This window comes from Microcaecilia unicolor, chromosome 12 (genome assembly GCF_901765095.1).
Source record: "Microcaecilia unicolor chromosome 12, aMicUni1.1, whole genome shotgun sequence".
Classification (NCBI taxonomy): Eukaryota; Metazoa; Chordata; class Amphibia; order Gymnophiona; family Siphonopidae; genus Microcaecilia; species Microcaecilia unicolor.
This window is the reverse complement of record NC_044042.1, coordinates 58,466,396-58,481,987: the sequence shown is the minus strand read 5'-3', so window position 1 is coordinate 58,481,987 and position 15,592 is coordinate 58,466,396. Positions and strand designations below refer to the sequence as shown.

Here is a 15,592-nt window from a genome sequence, read left to right as displayed (position 1 = left end):
CGAAGATGGAAGCAATAATCCTGTTGCAGTCTGCACCTTAAACAGCAGAGACTGGATATGTCCGCGTCTCTTGTTCTGCCATCTCCCAGGGTAAGGAATGTCAGTCTGATTCAGTGTGAGTCCAAAAGGAAAATTACAAATACATCTCTCCTCCAATGACTTTCTGCCATCATTCTCTCTCTCTGTCTCTGTCTGTCTGTCTGTCTGTCTGTCTCTCTCTCTCTCTCTCTCTCACACACACACACACACACACACACACACACACACACACACACACACACACACACACACACTGTCTCTCCCCCTCTGGAGCTCCTGTTCATTCAGAACAGATTATGCCACTGGTCACATGGCATCATTCCCTCTTCTCTCTGGCTTAGTCTTTCCCCACCCCTTTAAAAAACACAGATTTCATTTGTACTACAGAGAAAGAGAGTGAAAGAGAGCACAGACAGATCAGGAACTGAAGGTAAGTCTGGGCTGGCACTAGCTGCAGCCATAGGGCTGTGAAGACAGTATGGAAGCTGTATTGAAGCCAACAGAGCCTGGAAACAGAAAGACAGGAATGCAAGGAGAGGGTTTGAAGGAATATGCCCTTGGGGACACATTGTAGGCTGCAGCATTCACAGGAAGACTCAAGGAATGGGATTCCAAAGAAGATGCATCATTCGCCTCATGCCAGGACAAAACTCTCTCTATAAATGAAACGCAGCAGCCATAAGTCTGGGCAAGTAAGTCATGTTTTACCTTCTCTCTGTGGTTTCCACTTACTGATGGCTCAGAAGTGCTGAAGTTTGTTGGGATAGGGTCCACTTTTCTTCTCCATCCCAAAGGACTCCAGGGAACCCTGGGCACAGCTGTGCACATGCCAACCAGAGCTGCACACGTGGCCATTATTCTCTTAAACATCCGAAATTTACAAGTCAAGCTCCATGCCCACATTCCTGTGTTGCCCTTCCCCCCTGCCCCATCTCACCTTCCCTCACCCTTTACAGATCCAAGTGGCACATTAATCGCTGTTAATTTTAGAGTCTGGGCCATGGATGTCCAACTTGAGGCTGGTAGTGTTTAGAGCACAGAGATGTGAGACCTGGCCTCCAGTCCAAACTCTGCCACTGGGGACAAGGTCTGCTCTTATGTTTAGAATACAGGCTTTGGTATCAGGAACGTCTGAGTTCAAATCCCAGCTCTATCCCACCACTCTTTATGATTATAACCAAAACACTTTCTCACTCTGTGCTGATTTTACATAGTAGATGACGGCAGAAAAAGACCTGCACGGTCCATCCAGTCTGCCCAACAAGATAAATTCATATGTGCTACTTTTTATTTGTACCTGTGCTGATTTTGATGTGGTTGTATTTAGATAAGGTTTGCTCATTTTTCTCTATCTCCTTCAAAAATACCTATCCAATGAGTTAATTGACCAGAAGCAGCTGTGTCAGGTATCTACCCATTTAGAGGGCAATTCTATGACTTAGGTGCTCACATGTATGACATGCTAATATGGTACCTAAACATCATTCTGAAAATAGCCGCTTAACTTACATAGCGTGTATTTGCAAGGGGGCGTACACAGGGCAAAGCATCGATAGGTCATAGCATGGGTGAAACTCCCACTTATCCATGTAATTTACAAAACACTGTAATGTACATGTGTCCCTGCCATGTTTAGATGTGAACACTTACAGCAGCTCTATGGGTGGTGAATGGTGAGTGCCTAATATTTACATGCATTGATATTTGGTTTTGCTAGTATTCTGTAACAGAACCTAGCTACATAGGTCATTTTCTAAAACAGGCTCATATCGTGTGCCCTTCTTGTGCCTAATCGAAGGCTTATTTCCAAAATCTTCTAAGTCCATTTTCGGCAAAAAATTAGCCATAGTTTCATATGGGCAAAGGATATTGTTATGTACCAGTGTAATTAATTGTTGAGATTAAAAGTGTGTTTGTCATTCGCCTGCAGCCAAGTTAAAAAAAAAAAGATTTGTTTCCAAAATCAGCTAAGTCCAGCTGGATGTTAATTCCAAAACCAGTTAAGTCTTGTACGTTCTATGGTCGTAACATACCAGGTATCATGGCATGCAGCAGTCAATAATGTAGCATGCCAGTTCTGTCACTTGTGGTGACATATTTGGAACTTTGTGTGCATTCTAATCAGAGCAAATTAGTGTTCATAGCTGTTATCAGTTCTCATTAGCTTGTTAAGCTTGTTCAGTTACGTGCATTATAGAATCCGCTTAGATGTCGGCGCTGATCTCTAAGTGTGTGGTGGGAGGCGGGACTGGTGGTTGGGAGGTGGGGATGGTGCTGGGCAGACTTATACGGTCTGTGCCAGAGTCAGTGGTGGGAGACGGGACTGGTGGTTGGGAGGCGGGGATAGTGCTGGGCAGACTTATACGGTCTGTGCCCTGAAAAGGACAGGTACAAATCAAGGTAAGGTATACAAAAAAAGTAGCACATATGAGTTTATCTTGTTGGGCAGACTGGATGGACCGTGGAGGTGTTTTTCTGCCGTCATCTACTATGTTACTATGTTACTATGTTGTGTGCAGGCTTTAAGCTGCTATATTTTATTGGACTGGTATTTTTCAACAGTCTTTTTAAAGATTATATTTCCTCTATGGTTGCTTTTGATTTACAATTGAGTTTAAGATTTCTGTTCAAGATCTTTTATATTATGAGACTCCTGAGGCAGGCATCATTGCCGAATCTCGTTGCTGTGTCGAGTCCTTTTTAGAATAAAGATGCTTATTTTGGACACACACCTTCGTCCTGTTGTTCTTTGTGGAAGTGTCCTGTTGGTTACTCTATTCCTTCTCGCTTGCTGACGTTTTTGGATAAACAGGCAACAGAAAAATGTTTTTCAGTTCTAATCTTAGTTCAATATTTGTAATATGTTGCACCTAACACATTATCCCCTGGATTCTATATATGTGGTGCTCAAAATTGTGCACACAAATTTGGGCATGTGCTCAATATAATTTTGTAATGAGCCAATTGGTGCCATTATTTGGACACTAACAATCAATTATTGCCACTAATTGGCAACAATTTGCATTTACTTGTGCTTCCTGGTTGGTATTCTATAAAGGTGCCAACAACCAAATCTTCTATGAATCTTAACACCATACATCCAAGCAGTAGAGTACTTCTATAAATACTGTATAGTATCGTGAATAAAGCCTCTTATTCTTCTCAATATTTTAATAATTGAAAATTAGGAGCAAAATCTCATAAAGAATACAGGCATAAGAGATCGTCATAAAAGAGGTGAGGTTTCGAGAGGAAGCCATAGCGAAATGGGTCCCCGTTGGGACCTCTACCCAGAAGTTAACAGTGTTCTTGAAAAAAAAAATTTGACGATCATTTGAAGCCGTTAATGAGCAAGGCTTCCTAAAGCTAAACAATATTTTATTACATACAGTTGTTGAATGAAAGTTATTGTGAATTAAAGTGTATACAATTCAGAGCGCCATTTGTGGAATAGCGCCTCAGTGCTCATTTGTTTTAGCACCCAAATTTGAGCTCCATTTACAGAATCTGTCCATTATATGATTCAGCTTCAAGATTTATATGATAAGACTGGCATTGAATGAAATGCATAGGCTTCTGTAAAATTCAACATTTTTTTTACATATATAACACATTAACTCATGCAAGATTTTAAACAACACTTATAATTACCATATTTTAGCTCTTTGAATGTATATTTACTCTGCCGCTTGTGGGAAATGAAAAATATTTATGTTTACATAAAAGATAGCTTTTCATTTGATGCAACTAAAATGCACTTAGCGGGTTTTGGAAATAAGTTCTTGAATTGGAGGTACTCAGTGATAGGATTGCCCCCTGATTGTATATGTACATATACACCTTGTTACACTAATATTTTATAATGAAAATTAGTCACATGCTTTACTTTATAGAATATGTGCTCCATAGGTCTCTTGGTATTGAATAACCCCCTCATTCTTTAGTGTTGAAATGACTGTAATGTGTGTGGATATACTGACTGAATGAAAGCTCTTAAGTATCATATGACCTTGAGGGGAGTCACTTAACCCTCCTTATTGAATTATAAACATTTATGTACAGGAACCTTGCAAACATTTGGTTCACTATATCCCTCCTTATTGAATTATAAACATTTATGTACAGGAACCTTGCAAACATTTGGTTCACTGGATGTTCTGACAGTTCTGTATAAACATTAATTCACTGACAGCCAGAGACGGTTATCAGCTTATAAAAATCATTTCTTTCTGGTGCTGTCATTATTACTGCTTATGTCTCCAGTATACAGAACCTGCTTAGGGGTCTAATGATGGTGGCATATGGTGTTTATTAAGTATGGGAAGCACTCTTCAAGTTCTGTTTTGTCAACGCACTTTTTAGGTTGTGGATAATCTACCCAGAGTTTTAGCAGATTTGTCTTTTTCAAGACAAAGTTGATTTCTCCCATCAGATGGTTTTGTTCTTCTGTCATTTTGGAACTAGATATCATCTTTAGACCCCTGATGCAGACCATAATTGCTGAAACACAGACCGTGTCGGGTCTGTTGAATAAAGTGAAACTGAGATTCCCCATTTTTGAAGGCTCATTGTGCTTATTGTTTGTCTGCTTTGACCCTTGTGCTTTAGGATTCCCTTTCCTTTGTTATCCAGTATACATAGCACCATATGAAAGAAGAAATTATTGTGGAAAACTCACCACAGCATGAGAATAAAAACAAATCACAGGTCCGGAAAGCTGCAGATCCCTACACCAAAGAGCTTATACGCTCTCAAGCAGGACAAGGAGGTGAGGGAGGGGTGGAAATGCAGTGATGACAGACTATTTGTGAAACCCACAGGGGAAGGGATTAAGGCACTTTTTTCTACACTGTGGAAATTCACTTTGTTTGGTCCCCCTGGCCCCTGAAAGGTGATAACCAAGCCTAATAAAAACATAAACATAACACTGATGTTTTTACCACTGATCAGGTCAGTGGACATCTACTGCCAGTCAAGAAGTCTTCCACGGACTTTGACCACTACTCAGGCATTTATGAAAAATCCAAAAGCTTATCGATTTTATGGTTAATGTATGGATTTGTCCACAAACCTACTTTGCCAAGATTCCCACATCCTTACTATGGAATACGGAATGTGTGGATCTGCTTTTTATTATAAAGCTATCAGAGATAGTTCCGTTTTTTCTGTTCTTTCATGGAATGGCTTTTTGTCATGGGTTATCAGCCAAAGGTTGGAAGTCTAAAATGCAATGGTACTTTTAGAAAAACTGTGTCTCAGAACATTTCCACAGCTTTTAGACTGACCCAATGATCTCATAAGCAGCGGAAAAGACCCTGTCGAAGGTTATGGAGTGCGAATCAGATATGGACAGGGTCTTTTCTGCTGCTTGTGAGATCATTGGGTCAGTCTAAATGCTGGGTTTATACAAATGAGGGGTGGCAGCACCACAGCCAGTGACTGATTCTGATTGGGATGGATCCTAATAGAAGCAGGAAGATACTGCAAGCTTCTTTTGTAATCAGCTGGCATCATACTGGAATTCTCTCCCCATTTCTATTAGAAGGACAGAGAATTATGAACAGTTTAGGAAATTGCTCAAGATATTTATAGATAAGAAATATTTTGGGGGTTTACAGTTTTGATTAATTTGTTTATTTGATGCCTTTTTGGTACTGTATTTCCCGAAGAATGCTTCCATCTCAATGTTACCTACATTGAACTTCATGGCTTTTACGAAATATAAGAACCTTGTGTAATATAATGTAATTCAAGCCCTCACCTCCCCCCCCCCCCCCCCCCCCCCAAAAAAAGCAAGAGTTAGGTTCTGTGCAAATTGGTTTCTGCATACTATAGGCAGTACTGGATTAAGCCATTCCTAAAGATGTGAAATTGTTGGCAGCCCTAGTAATCTCCAGAGATTTCTAGACTTTGCACACATGGAGGATTGGTTGCTTCCTGAAAACTAACAAACGTTGGCATGCATAGATCTATGTTACAGCCAGGTTAAGATTCAGCCCTGGTTCATTGACTCTCTGGTCCTTCATGCTCTGCTGACAGTTCGGAGAGGACTAGAATCCAAGGGGAACTGCCATCCCTGCAGCTGAGCAGACTGGCAGCAGCTGACAGAATCTGTATGGTACATCTGTAAGAGGAGATGGTTCAATGTCCTGAAACCAAAGAAGCTTAGACAATTTCCTGTTTTTTAATGTATTTTTATTTTTGCCAGCAGAAGTGCTAAATTATAGACAAAAATCTTCTATAGATGACTAGTTTGTCTCTGATTTTTCCATCATTAAAACAACTCACAGCACAGACAGCTTAAGAGTTCATCTTCATTGAAGCATCACATGCATACGAGTAAAACATGACTACAGCTCAGAGAGCTGAAGAATGACTCTGAAGGAAGGGAAGTTTTAGAAGGTTTGCAAATATAAGAAATATATTAGGAAAAGCAGAAAGAAGATTTAAGAATGGGACGGGATGAGGAAAGGGAAATTCATAAATTCAGAGCTAAGGGACAGGCAATCAATGGTCTGTATCACCGTTTTCAGTTGATGTTTCAGAGAAGTCTGTAATCTGCTTCCTGTACTCTCTCCCTTTGGGGGTGACTATGTTCAAGCGTCAGAAATGACATCATACACTTGGCTTCCAATTGTTCTACTTTGGCCTTGATGTCAGAAATTACCTTGCTTGCACTGCATTGCAAACTAGCATATGTAAAAAAAGCTACTGCTTATCTCTGAGGTTATGCAACATGGAATCTTGCTACTTTGAGGTTTCTGCCTGGACTGGCAATTCTTGGAAACCAATTAAAACAAACCAGAAAAAAAATACTTTTTCACTCAACATGTAATTAAACTCTGGAATTTGTTGCTAGAGAATGTGGTAAATGCATTTAGCTTAGCAGGGCTTAAAAAAGGCTAGGATAATTTCCTAAAATAAAAGTCCATTAGCCATTATTAAGATGGACTTGAGGAAACTCCACTGCTTATTTCTATGATAATACAAAATCAATGGCTATGTTTTGTTCCAAAGGGGCTCCGTATGAATACACAACAAACATGAAACAAAACTTATATGTGGCAATGTCTTATCTTATAAGCTGTAGAGGTTGTCTCATAGCATTTTTAGCGACTGTGTATATCAGCGTATCATGTGCCTCACACGTCTGCAATTGTAATCATAGACTACCTCCAGCCAGCCAGTAGTTTCGTATTATGTTTAGACTTTTAATTGAAACGTACTGCTGTCTCAAGAACTTAACATTATTGCACACATAAAAAGCAAATAATGCACCAATTCAACTTAACTTAAGGGCTCCAGATTTTTAAGTGTTGTCTTCAGTAATGAAAGTTCAACAATTTGAATCCCAAATTTGTGGAGCCCTTATGGGCAACTCCGTAGTTGTGGTAAGCCCGACAGGACCCTGTTTCGCGGTCTCAAGCTTTGTCAAGGGCAAAAACCTCTGTAAAACGGAGAAAGCATATTTAGTTAAAAACATCCAACTTAGCATAACTTATTTGCTAGAAAATACAGGCGTATGGACTTACAGCAACAGTGACTTCTATCTGAATCGCCAAACTGAAAATGGCGTTGGCGTTCATATTATATCTGTCATAAGCTCCACCTATCGACGCTACGTCTCAAACAGCTGATCCGTGTAGCGGAAGGAATTTAAAGAGACAGGTCTAATAAAAATAAGCATTTATACCTTGCAGTTCTAGCTTGGTCAAAAAAATATATCAAACCCCATACTGTTCCTTTTGGACCACCATCTCTTAATGTTCCATCCTGAACCACTGATCATTGTGGCGAATATAATTAAAAGAAACAATTCCAATGGAGATGAGCATTCAAGCCTTGTGGTTCCAGTGTGTTCAGATTAAAAATCCATTGTGTTTCTTTCTGTAGTAATAGTCTGTTAATGTTACCCCCGCGGGAACTTAGGGTGACATGATCAATCACCATACATTTCAAAGATTCACAAGAATGTTGTTGTGTGATGCAATGGTGAACAAGGGGGGCTCCAATGCTACGGGCTGAGATTCTTGATCACCGCCTTAGGATGGCCTTCTCCCGGGCACGTAATCTTAAGGAAATTCTAAGCCCTGCAGATTTGCCAGTTTTCACCATCACAGGTTCTAATATGGAGAGTGGACATAAGAAATGCAATAGAAATGGATGCAAAACTTGCCCTTTAACCATAGAGACCACTGATTTTTATCACAATGGCCGGACTATTCCTCTTAAACATCAAACAAATTGCCGGACTCCACATGTTATCTACTATGTTATATGCCCATGCAATAAGGTATATATCGGGAAAACAAACAGATCCCTAAATGAAAGAATGATAGAACACAGATCAAGAATCTCAGCCCGTAGCATTGGAGCCCCCCCTTGTTCACCATTGCATCACACAACAACATTCTTGTGAATCTTTGAAATGTATGGTGATTGATCATGTCACCCTAAGTTCCCGCGGGGGTAACATTAACAGACTATTACTACAGAAAGAAACACAATGGATTTTTAATCTGAACACACTGGAACCACAAGGCTTGAATGCTCATCTCCATTGGAATTGTTTCTTTTAATTATATTCGCCACAATGATCAGTGGTTCAGGATGGAACATTAAGAGATGGTGGTCCAAAAGGAACAGTATGGGGTTTGATATATTTTTTTGACCAAGCTAGAACTGCAAGGTATAAATGCTTATTTTTATTAGACCTGTCTCTTTAAATTCCTTCCGCTACACGGATCAGCTGTTTGAGACGTAGCGTCGATAGGTGGAGCTTATGACAGATATAATATGAACGCCAACGCCATTTTCAGTTTGGCGATTCAGATAGAAGTCACTGTTGCTGTAAGTCCATACGCCTGTATTTTCTAGCAAATAAGTTATGCTAAGTTGGATGTTTTTAACTAAATATGCTTTCTCCGTTTTACAGAGGTTTTTGCCCTTGACAAAGCTTGAGACCGCGAAACAGGGTCCTGTCGGGCTTACCACAACTACGGAGTTGCCCATAAGGGCTCCACAAATTTGGGATTCAAATTGTTGAACTTTCATTACTGAAGACAACACTTAAAAATCTGGAGCCCTTAAGTTAAGTTGAATTGGTGCATTATTTGCTTTTTATGTGTGCAATAATGTTAAGTTTTTGAGACAGCAGTACGTTTCAATTAAAAGTCTAAACATAATACGAAACTACTGGCTGGCTGGAGGTAGTCTATGATTACAATTGCAGACGTGTGAGGCACATGATACGCTGATATACACAGTCGCTAAAAATGCTATGAGACAACCTCTACAGCTTATAAGATAAGACATTGCCACATATAAGTTTTGTTTCATGTTTGTTGTGTATTTCTATGATAAGCAGCATAAAGTCTGTTTAACTGTTCTGGGATCTTGCTAGGTACTTGTGACCTGGATTAGCCACTGTTGAAAATAGGATACTGGGCTTGATGGACCTTCTGCCTATCCCAGTATGGCAACACTTATGTTCTTAGGATACTAGGCTAGATAAACCCTTGGTCCGCAGCTCTCATGTTCAATGTTATATTTATTATAAGGACATGTTATACTGTCTTTTCTGGCACACCAGTGAAAGCAGTTTACAGAGTAAAATTAACAAAGGTAGGTCAGAAAAGAATTCCAATAATAAGATAGGACAGGGAATTATATTTACCTCAGGAGGATAGATAGAAACAGAGGTTATTCATCATGCAGAACCATTGCATTCACACACTGATACCAGACAGAGAGGACTCAAACACTGCTTCAAAAAAGTGAGCTTTAAAGATGTGATGTCTTATGTAAATCTTTCAATCAGAGCTACTCCTAAGCCTGCCTGAGGACTAGTCTGTAAGGGCCCTGTTTACTAAGCTGCATTACGGGCACACTAGTGTTTTTAGCGTAAGCTAAACGCTAAAGATACCCATATATTCCTATGGGCGTCTCTAGCTTTTAGCGTGTGCAGCCCAATTACTGCTGGGCTACCACTGGAGCCATTACTGCCTCCTAAATAGGAAGTGGTAAGGGATCCCCCCAGGAAATGGCCATACACCAGTGCCTTGGCTTAGCAGATGGCCATTTCCTTCCAGAAAAAAAAATGCCTAGGGGGGCTTCGGTATGCAACAAACCCATGTGCTGACAACATTGCAGGGCCCCTTTCACCACCATTTGGTAAAAGGACCCCTAAGCCAGTTATGATTTCAAATCAAAATCAGTCAAAAAATAATTTCAAATTGAAAATCGGCAGAACAAAATATTACTATTAAATGTAATTGTCCTGGGATAGGATTATAGACTAATCTCTCTATATTGATAAATGTGGACTTGCAAATTACAAGTCCATATATGGCAAGAATTAGTATATAAATAGGGTTTACGAACGTTAGTAGCTTACGATTGAGTTTAGACTTGGTGGGTGTTAATGACCATCACAGTAATAAATTCATGAATCCTAAGATTAAATTAACATCCATCAGTAAATGATTTTTGATTTAATAACTGAAAAGGTTCTAAAAAATCACTTCAACATGTGATTTCAAATCTAAAATCAAAATCAGGGTGAAAGAATGATTTCAAATAAAATTAAAGAATCATACAAAATTATTTAAATCATCATTTCAATTTGCTTGATTTGAAATCACTGGTCTCTAAGGACTTATGTGGTCTTACTTTGAGAAGGCTCCTTGAAAATTAACAGGATTCAGTGGGGGGGGGGGCGGTTTCACTGATTGGGCAGATAAATTTAGGCTTCAAAAAAGATATGACCAGAGGCTGGGATGAGACTGGGGAAAGACAGTTAGGAGCATAACTCTGGAAATCACTAGGCATTTAACTTAGCTGGCCAAATCTAGGTACTACCAGAGCAAGCCTACATCTAACCATCTAGATTCCACTTCTCTCTTGCAACTTTGAAAAAAATAACAGTTTGTTGATGGAACATCAGTATCCATACTCCCATTGCTTTTTTAAATTTAAGCCAGAGGCCAGACAGCAACCCCCAGCATCCACTCTCCATCCCTCCCTCCTGCTGTTTTTTTAACTCATGTAAGGGGTGGTGATGCTCGGCAGCATCCCCAACATCTACTCCTGCTTCCTGTTATAATTTAAGTGGGAGGGGTGATAGCACCCCTGGCATTTCTCCTCCTTTCCATAACATTTGAAAAACATGGGAGATGCACATAGGTATGTTCACGATCCTTCTCCCTCTGCTCTCTGAAAAAAAAAACTGGGTCTCGATCCCCCTCTCCATCTTTACCCCTTACAGAATCAGAGAACTGGCCTGATGAGAGCCAGCACAACTCAGTGTTCCTTCCTGCTAGTTCCCCATCCATTACTCTGACATCAATGATACTAATGGCAATGCCAAGATGTGTAACCAGCAGGAAGAAAGAGTGAGTTTTTCTGCTGGATTCCATCAGGCCACTGCCTTGAATTTGATGGGGGAGGGGGTAATATTTTTCTGATGGGGAGGAAGAGGGATGCCGGAGGTACCATTCATCCCTCCGCTTAAATTATTCAAATTAAGAAAAGTTTGACTGAATTCCTTGCTTACAAACTGCTTGGATCATTTGGTTGACTTGGCTAAGGTGGCAACCTTAGCCCGTAATGACACTGTTAGCTTGGAACCTATGAATACTTTCAGATACAATGAACATGGCTGTGATAAACATAAGAGAACAAAAGGGACAGAGCATGAAGGTTATTAGAGATACTGCCGCACAGGGATTCCAAAATACAAAATCAGAAGACCAATGACTGTTTTCAGTTTTCTGCAGCAGAATTGGGTATCTGGCATCACTTAAGCTCCTGACTTTTCAAGCTGCCAAGGAGTTTGCTCTCAGATCTAAGTTCTTTGGAGGTTTCAGGGATTTAATGTAAATCCCTCCTCCCTCAACACACCAACTGGCTTGTTCCCAAAGAAGCTTCCTGCAGACTAGCCAAGAAGTGTGCCCTTAGACCACCTTTTTGTATTTATTACTTCCAAGTGACAGGTCAGCTGCTAAGTCAAGAGAAGGTCATTTTCTCATGATTCATAAGACATTTGTCTGCATCTGCTGCTTAGAGAAAAAAAGAGTCTCAGGCAGGTTCATAAACCAGGCCAGGGCCGTGCCTAGGGTCTCTGGTGCCCCTCTGCAGACTATCAGTTGGCGCCCCCCACACCCCACATAATCAGGCACTCTTTTATAATTTCAGTCTCTTTCAATTCTTACACACACGGAGCTCACAGCTGCATGTCTCTCTTGGCCAAACCGTCAGTTGCTCTCACTCTGTTCCCGGGCAGATTTCTAACAGGAGCTGATCATCCAATCAGAGAGCTCTATTTGAATGCAGATTAACATACAGACACTCTAATGGGAATTTTTAGTCAAAAACACTAGATAAACCCTTCGTTTTTGGATCAAACTAAACAGTTTTGATCAAAGCCATGCCCTAACATTAAGGTTGTAAACATTTCCATCAATTTTTACCCATAAATATGCAAATGAGAACCTCCTAAAAACGGACTCATTTGCATATGACTTAAACAAATCTGAGCATATGACAACCAAGTACAGACTCCCAGCACCTGAATTCTGCAATTAGATTTTAATGCAAATACTTTTAAAACTTAAAAAAAAAGCAATCAGATTTTCACTTACCAGCTCTTCCTCTTTGAAACTACTGTTGAAACCATCAGCCAATGAAATGGCTTTTAGCTGTAGCTATCCCAGAATACCTGATAATTATGCACACATCATGCCCTCCTCTCGGTGTACATGATGCTCAGAAAAAAACCCAAAACTTTGAACCACTTACAGATTTTAACAATTACACTATTTATTTTTTATTTCTCCCCAGTCTCACTTGCACACCTCCCTCCAAACCTGTTCACTTTAATTTCAATGGTGTTCACTTCAAGCTCACCCCGAATGAGAAGTTGTTCCCACACCAAAGACATATATTGCACTCGTTGTATTCTTTTAAGCAACTTCAGCAGAAGTGTCTGCCTCAGTTAGTACTGCTGGGCTGCCTTCACTTTCTGATGCAGAGGGGGAAGGGCAGGGGAGAGAGGAGAATCACAACTACAAGTAAAAGATTTTGCAAGTGAACAGACCTGGCCGGCACCCCCTGCAGTGCTTACCCCGCTTACTGTGTTGGCACGGCCCTGAACCAGGCAATAAGGGGGGGAACCCCTAAGGCTGCTATTGGATAAATATAAAGAAATGGTCAACTGTACTGCAAAGTTCCTCCTAAAATTTGGCAAACTCGACCATGTTACCTAATTCTTTTTTGGAAGCAATTTCTCCAAGTGGGTTAGTTTTGTGCATACCTTGACAGGAATGATCTAAGCCAGGGCAAGTGGAGTATGATCTCAATCTCTTAAATTCACTGCTTCCATGAGGAGTTCATAAGATATAAAATGTATAGGCAATTTATCCAGGTGCATTTGGAAATTCCTTTTGTTCAACAATGGAAAGTATTTCTGTATCTTTCTGCCACTTTATCTTAGTCACGGACTACATTTCTTAGTATTTGAAGATCTTCCCTCTTTCCACATGATTCACTGAGTAATCACTTGAGACCGACACCTCTATAATCAATGCCGTTCTGGCTTTTCTCTCATATGAGTCATGTTATAAGCATGTTAAAAACTATTCCATATGAGCTAATACTTGCTAACAAACACAGCATTATACAACATTGTAAATGTAATTGAATCAATGTAATCTCTAACAACTTTTTTTTTCTTTCTTTCTTTTATTAATTAAATTTTTTTACATGTAAACATGCAATTTGAAAGACATTGTATAACTTGAATAGTTCAATAAAACAAAATTAGTCATGCTATTAAAAGTTACAAGTACATTCATTAAACCTAGAAGGAAAAAACAAGTTATACAATTGATTAGACCACAATTCAGTCAATGGGGGAGGAGTGATTCAGATAATAGGAGATCTCAAAAAGGAAAAAAAAAGAAAAGTACGTATATGGCCTGACCTTATCTTCCCTTCATAACTTTGATAATCAGATGATATTTCTTACTCTGCGGGTTTAATGGCTAATTTTTTCATTTCTAGAAATGCTTTAAGATGTTCTGGCTCAAAAAACGTGTATTTTACCCCCAAGTATTTGACCAGACATTTACATGGGTAGGCCAATAAATATATTGCCCCCAACGCTCGGGTCTCTTCTCTATACAACAAAAATTTCTTTCTCCTATCTTGAGTCATTTTACAAACATCCGGATATACCCACACTCTTTGACCACAAAAAGTTTTTAAAGCATTTTTAAAATACAGCTTCAAAACTGCATTCATATCCTGCTAAAAAACAAATGATATCAAGAGAGTTCTACGGTAGTCAATCTGAGATAAAGATGTCTCTAATATTAGTGAAATGTCTAACTGATGTTGGTAGTCCAATGATAAATTCCTCAATTTACTTTTTTCACCATCACCTGGTTCAGCTTGCTGAGGAATATCTCTAACAACTTTTAAATGTAAATCACATTTGAGGGGGTACTTGGGGGTACTGAATACCGGCACCTTTTCCATTGTCTGCTAACATTGACCCATGGTCCCCAAGTTTTAATGATAGAGCTCAGGCTCTATACACCAATTCTGTCTTGTCATAGATTCTGTGACTGGTTGCAGGGGGCCTGGCAATGATGGAGTGGGTCCCTCAGTGATCACCCCACTCCTGAAGGGTGGCCTAGCATTTGAGTACTGGCACCTTTTGGGGGGGGGGGAAACACACTGCTTTGGATAATTGTGGGGTACAAGCATGAATAAATAAATAAATAAATAAATAAATATTAATCTCTTCTACCAAGTCCCTGCTATAATGTGAAAGAGGAACACAAAACTCTTCAACAAAGTCTTTTCTGGAATCCAGTAGCTTTGGCGATTCCTTCAAATTCTCAGCTATAATGCCATAGGTACATGACAGTCTTTCTCTATTCCTGTCAAAAATAACTTGTGGTAGCTGAGTTATAAGAACATGCTACATTTTTCTTTCTTTTTAAGCCAACCCAAAGAAAGTTGTAGATAAATTATACCTGATGGGTTGAGAACAGCTGGTCTGAAAGGCTAAATATCTTAACAGCACCAAATTTGGCATAGAGAATATCTGCTGAAACGAAACATCAAGTTCACAAATGGGCCAGATCCAGACAATTGATAGTCCAGTACATTTCTATGGGAGAAGCAGTTCCATTTCCTGGAGCATACAAATTTTGACACAGTGAAACACAGCAGTTATGGAATTGCTCCTTTCAAACTGGGTCTCCCTCTTCTTTATTCTCCTAGTGACAGACACACAGAGAATCAATACATTCAAGCTGCTTATAAAGTGAATAGTGAAGCAGTTGAGAGAATGAGCATTCTACCATGAGTCAGGCCAAAATATGACAGCATGCTTCAAGTAAGCTGAAAAGTGACTGGCCATATGGACTAGTGGATGATGTGTTCTATTTGAAGTAAATTCTCAGAGCTGGGCCAACTCTGTCCTGCTAATAGTAACATAGTAGATGATGGCAGATAAAGATCTACACGGTCCATCCAGTCTACC

At 39.8% G+C, this 15,592-nt stretch overlaps 1 protein-coding gene across 1 annotated transcript in view; it reads left to right on the top strand.

The window, feature by feature from the left end:
- Positions 1-463: 463 nt before the first annotated feature.
- Positions 464-15,592, top strand: part of KCNJ5 (potassium inwardly rectifying channel subfamily J member 5) — a 46,043-nt gene continuing 30,914 nt past the window's right edge. Inside the window, exon 1 of the mRNA XM_030220934.1 lies at positions 464-731. The gene's annotated coding sequence lies outside the window, so the exon portion shown is untranslated. The remainder of the gene's footprint in view (positions 732-15,592) is intronic.